The sequence below is a fragment of the Lytechinus pictus genome, chromosome 18 (assembly GCF_037042905.1).
Source record: "Lytechinus pictus isolate F3 Inbred chromosome 18, Lp3.0, whole genome shotgun sequence".
Taxonomy (NCBI): domain Eukaryota; kingdom Metazoa; phylum Echinodermata; class Echinoidea; order Temnopleuroida; family Toxopneustidae; genus Lytechinus; species Lytechinus pictus.
Genome location: NC_087262.1, coordinates 12,086,301 through 12,092,300, shown reverse-complemented (window position 1 = coordinate 12,092,300; position 6,000 = coordinate 12,086,301). Strand labels below are relative to the sequence as shown.

The 6,000-nt window shown below is 38.3% G+C and overlaps 1 protein-coding gene across 1 annotated transcript in view; it reads left to right on the top strand.

The window, feature by feature from the left end:
* The first annotated feature begins 4,368 nt into the window (after positions 1-4,368).
* LOC129281164 (nuclear factor NF-kappa-B p105 subunit-like) overlaps positions 4,369-6,000 on the top strand; it is a 32,171-nt gene continuing 30,539 nt past the window's right edge. The window contains exon 1 of the mRNA XM_054917106.2: positions 4,369-4,821. The gene's annotated coding sequence lies outside the window, so the exon portion shown is untranslated. The remainder of the gene's footprint in view (positions 4,822-6,000) is intronic.

The window sequence follows — 6,000 nt, the reverse complement described above, 5'->3', positions numbered from 1 at the left end:
TGGTCACTCATTTTGAATGTAAAAATACATTCAAATGAAACAAAATTTTCGAGTGAGAACGGGACCAAAATTATTGAGGCTCACTATCAACATAGACCTACTATGAGAGTTGGCAACCCCTATCATCATAAGAATATTGATATATTTTGTTTTGTTAGTTGAAAATAATTTCCGGTCACGTACATCCGGATTGTTGATCTTTCCTGCTTGGCGTTTTAGTAATTTTATGTGATGAATGAAACTGAATGTTTAGTCTGGCACTTTATTTTACCTATTATTGAATTGAATTGAATTGAATAACTTTATTGTCCATAAAGAAAATTCTTTTTCCACTGGTTTACACACATGTAGATACAATGTATATAGACAGAAAAAAAAATGATGAAAACATGTCAACATGAGGAAATAATTCCAACTCAGGTATATATGGTTCACGCAAAATTTTCAATACACAATTATTTCTGTTTGTTTCTGTTTGTGGTATAACTCCCGTATAGAAGCTCGACAGGACAGCATTTTGCTGGTAAACACCAAGCTGGTATATAACCAATTACCTTGGAAACATTTTACGTCTAGGTTGATCAGTCATAGTAGCTGACGTAATAGACGACAGATATCACTCTTGGGCCTTTTTATCAAAGTGGAGACAATGGCATAGTTGGGATTCGAACTCACAACCTTGCGATTATGAGTCCAATGCTCTAACCACTGGACCACTCTAACCACTCTAACCACTCTAACCACTGGACCACACGACCCTGTAATTTGAAATAAAGTCAAAACTTAAGTCAGGTTTGAGAATAGTTCATATTCTAGAATAATCATGTTTGGTTGTAGTTATCGGCAAGAAGATCGAAGCTGCTGCAAGTGCAATTGTAATAGTTATAGAGAGCAAGGGAAGTGCAAGAGTGGTGTGTCTGATTCTAAGAGAATCTCTAATTAATTTACATGAATAGTCAAGTTATCTATCGTGATTATTAACGATCAATTAAAAGAGTAGGGTACTGATTAATATTGTTCTACTGTTAACACTAAAACAGCCGCGACCATTCCGCTGCGCAACATTAGGCCTACGTATAAAGCGCATGTCAGACCCCAAATTGCTCCAATACGTGATTTTGTGTATAAAGTCAATGTAAATTGAGCTTTCCCATCTTATTATTATTTTTACTTTCATAGGCTGAATTAATTGATTTTAGCATATTATGCTTCAAAAAAGGTTCTGCTATAAATTTGGCGAAAAATAAAAACAAAAGGTCTAAATACAAAGAAATACATAAGAAATTAATAAAACAATAAAATACATAAGAAATTCATTTCAAACCAGATTTTTTTTTTCATTTGTAATTGTTAGCAATGGTATAAAGATTACCAACACCCAAAATTAGCATTTTAGGAGCCTTTTTTCAGTGAATTAGAGCAAAAAGTATGATTTACGCATAAATTAGAATAATTAATTTATATAAAAAATCTTAATATTTCGAAAAAATTAACCAGACAGCCTTGCAGATCACATCCCACACTATTATCTTGACAATTTTCACGAGATTCGCGATCGGCGGCCGGGATCTCAAGGGGGGCTGATTCAACCCCACCCCGGGTCATATAACACCCCAAAAAGCCCAGCCTGTTAGGGTCAAACTGAATTTGAGACAGACACTTCTTGGATAGAGCTGAGAGATGAGAGCGAGAGGGAGAGAGAGGGAGGTGGAGAGTGGGAGAAAAGCAAATGAAAAAAAAGTGATCGATACATCCTGTATGCAGTGAAATTGAAAATGAAATATGAAAACGAATTGCGAATGAGTTCTTTACGCCGCATGCTGAATAACAAGTTTTAGACATAGAGATGTATTACGATATCGTTTTAGATCAGAATTTTGGTTTTGAAAACACGGGTAGAGAACGCTTTACACACTCCAAGACGGGGTTTCCCCCAAAGTTTCCCCTCCTCGCGCGCGCCGAGATTGGGCGTTGGATTGAATTTCGTACCAGTCAACTGATTGTTGTAATCATTTGAAAATAAGCAATTAAAAGCCTTCATAATCAAAATATTATCAGCACTGCAACATAATATTTATTTGAAATGAAACATGTGATCAAAATTTCAATTAAAGCATTTTTTATTCGAAAAAGATAACACCGGATATGAAATAATTTTAAGAAACGCCTGCGTAAAGTCTAGACCAAGGTCGTTGTTATAATATTGAAATTATCGCCCATTCTGGGGACGCCCGTATTTACCGAACCGTGTAAAAAATACACCCGCAAACATGCGTGGTACACAGTCATGTAAAGCGTTAAGCCAGTTTTGATTTAATTTAGAAATGGCATTAAAATCCCAAAGGAGAAAGGTTCGTAGGGACCTCGTATGCATTTGTGCAGTCAGATGTGGATCTAGTATTTTTTTAATGAAAGCGTGAAGAACATAGTTTAACATAGGACGATAATAAGAATGATTGTTGTTACAATGATGCGAGCTAGATTTGGCGCATTTTTGAAGAAACCCCCCCCCCCGGGACATTCTAACCGCTTTCTGCAATCATGAACAAGAAGAGTATCTTAATGCGTAGTGCAAAAAGCTGAAAAGGTTTGATATACAAAGCGTATAAGGGGATATATGTTTTTATTAAATTTTCTCATATTCCAGGGCCCCGGCGATGCCCCTTGCTTCGTACACTCTTCACCTTTTCTCATCTTTTAAAAATCATTTCGTCCTCTACTTTCCATTTTCCTTCTTTATTTCTTCCCCTCCTTTTATTTTATTTTATTTTTTTTGCTATCACAAAATAAGATTGTTGTTGTCATTATTTTCTGCCCCCCCCCCTCATGTATCTAAACACATTACACCAATGCTCAATCCAGGGGCGACAGAACCGGGGGGGGGGGGGGGCACAGTTTCCGTAGAAAATACCCTTTAATCTTCAAAACTAAAAATTCCCTTTTTCCCAAATGAAATACCCTTTCTGAAATAACGCATTTTAGGTTAAATGATTTTTGTTCGCTCTTTGCGCTCCCGCCGATTTCTTTCATAAGATACCCGAATGGTAAAAAATTATGGCATATTTTAACTCACGCTTCGCCCTCGCAATAATTATTTAGCCCTTATGAGATGTTTGTTAGAGTAAAACTAAGATCTATTTAGTTATGGAACAGGACTACCCCTACATGTAAAACAACCGAACAACAAAATTTTGCTTTAAGCCGAACGGGGGAATTGAATGAAAAAAAATTAGGGCCAGGCGGGCCAGCCCCCCCCCCCCCTTTGTAAAAGTTAAATCCATCCCTGCCTAGTTTATGTTCTCTAAATGCGATAAAAAGTGTCGATGGTCATTTTTTATAAAACAAAAAAAAAATCACTTCAAGGGGCCAGGAGTGCCCTTTTCAACAGTATTTAGAGCCAGAATTGACCACAAAGCCGGCAAGTTTTACAACTTCACTGAATTTCAATTTTTTCTTCTTCAAATAATTAAAGCCTAATTATTATCAATCAGAATTCCCTTGAAATATTTTGTTAAAATTAATTACCACGAAACGCAAATAGGTTCAGGCAGAAACGTAATCTGATGTTTGTGCCCAAATGCCAATTTTTATATAATTTGCCTCCTTTTTTCACTTTGCACCCCCCCCCCCGATACGTTCCGTCGTCCCTTGCTCAATATATATACTCCACCCCCAGATCCACGATAGCGATATTTTGTTTCTTTGACCATCTTAGGATAATGTGAGCTCTGGCACGGTTTGATTAGTTTGCATGGATTCAACGAGCTAGTACATAAATAATTTGCAAATGATTGTAATCAATCCCTCCATTTTGATTTCTTATATTTCAAGGTAAAATTTTCAAGCCCTTGGCGCTTTCACTTTTTGAAAATTAATTAGATTAAATCTCCCCGATTAATCTATCAGTGTCATCCACACTACAAGTGGTGGTATAGAAATTTGTGTAGGCCTATATTATGTTCTATCTTTTTTTTCATTTTACGCCACTGCAAGATTGAAGGGATAGGCCTACTTGAAGAGAGTTGACCGAAGATCACTCCCAAGGGCGGGGCGGCAGGATATTGATAGGGGGAGGAAACTATAATGTTTTCTCACATTGTAAATCCGTTGTAAGAGTTAAAAGTGACCGCAACTTTTTATATCATTCTTCATTCTTCCTTCACTCTACTTCCTCCATTATTCTCATATTCCCCTTTTTTCCTTAATACTTTACTGCTGTCTGCTCCCCTCCCCCGGCGATATGAATCCAAGCTTGATTATCCCCCTCGTGACCCCCTTGGTTTCCTCAACAATGCCCATAGCAGCTACCTTACGTACCATAACACATCATTTTCTCGGTCCGTTATTTCAGCAAAGGTGGAAAGTCCCGATTTTCTGGACGCGTCTCATTAGGTCACTTTGTATGCTATTATTAGCAAACTTTCCTGCATGCCTGCGAGAAAAGGGAATTTTGGAGCTCCAAGATTACCAACTCAACTGACTCATCACTCATAAACTTACACTTTGCAGTAATATACGGTAGTGACATTTGGAGTACAAGCGATTTTTAGAGGATAATTACGAGAATAGTGCTGTGAATCTGGATCGACCGGACGAGTGCCACGACGAATTTACCAACTCTCTCTTAACTGATCCCTCCACTTCTTTGGAGTGGAGTACAGTGCAGTAGAATTCCCTCGGCCTCGCTTCTGCCAAGTTCTGCTTCTGAAGTTCTGGCGCTGTCGTTGAGCCTCTCAGTCTCACTGTCACTGTGACTGTGTCAGTCTCTGAATCTGATCTGATATCTGTGACCTCTCTCTTGCTTTGATTGAAGACAATTTAGTGAGTAATAATGCCAATGGACAAAACTTGGGAAGGGGTACCAGTCACAGTTCAGATTCGGTCCACTGAATCTATTATCTGGCTAAAACAGGTACCGTACATGTACCAGTAAATACTAGTGAGTCGAAGAATTGTGACTGGTAAAACTAAAAAAGTGGGAGTGTACCTCAACTTCAAGTTCAAGTGATGTTTGTGCAGGGTCCACTCCACTTCACTACCGCTACACTAAGCTCCACCTACCAAGCCCGTAAACTCGCTCTGAATGCTCCGAGTGACAAAGGTCATGAAGGTGGGGAAAAATGCATATTTATTGTAAAAATCCTACACCGAAACGAGCTTAATTTAAAAAGAACAAGAAGCTTAATTTCTTATTCTTGTTAAGCTCCTTTCAGTGTAGGATTTTTACAATAAATATGCATTTTTTCCCACCTTTGTCACTCGGAGCATCAGAGCGAGTTCTCGGGCTTGATGTTCGGGTAGGCACTAGGTGGAGCGTAGTGTAGTGCTAGTGAAGTGGAGTGGAGCCTGCACGAACATCACCTGAGGTAGGGAAGGGGTAGATTTAGCCAAATTCCACTAGACCCCAGTACCAGGCTGGCAGAAATGGTAGACGCAACCGGCAACCCCACCCCCCCCCCCCAAAAAAAAAAAGCATTGACATTGTGATTTATGTGTGTGTGGGTGGTCAAACTAAAAAGTAAAAACTAAGTTAACTTTACTTAGAGTGAGACTGTGAGAGAGTCTTGAGTCTTCTTGTGATTCTTGACTTGTCTTGATCTTCCTTGATCTGTCCTTGCCTTTGCTTTGGCTCTTGAGATAAGTTAGAGGTCTAGAATAGATTTTAGAGATACTTCTGCCAAAATTGTATTTTTAAACTTTTTTATTATTGCTATGCCCTAATCATCCTTTTTCTTCTCCCACATCTCACCTGATTCTTTTTCTTTTTTCCCCCTCCTCTTCATCGTTTTCCTCCTTCCATCAGTTGTCTTTTTCTTGTTATTTTTTTTTCTCCTTCATCTCCTTCTCTTACTTTTATTTTTCTTTCCCTCTTCTCCTGGCTTCTCCCTCTGTGTGTGTATCCAATCCAAGTCTACATTAACTTATAGTGTATGCTACATGTAAATGATGAGCCGTACATGAAAAGGCTTCTTAAAATAGAATATTGTTGTTTGGGGAAAA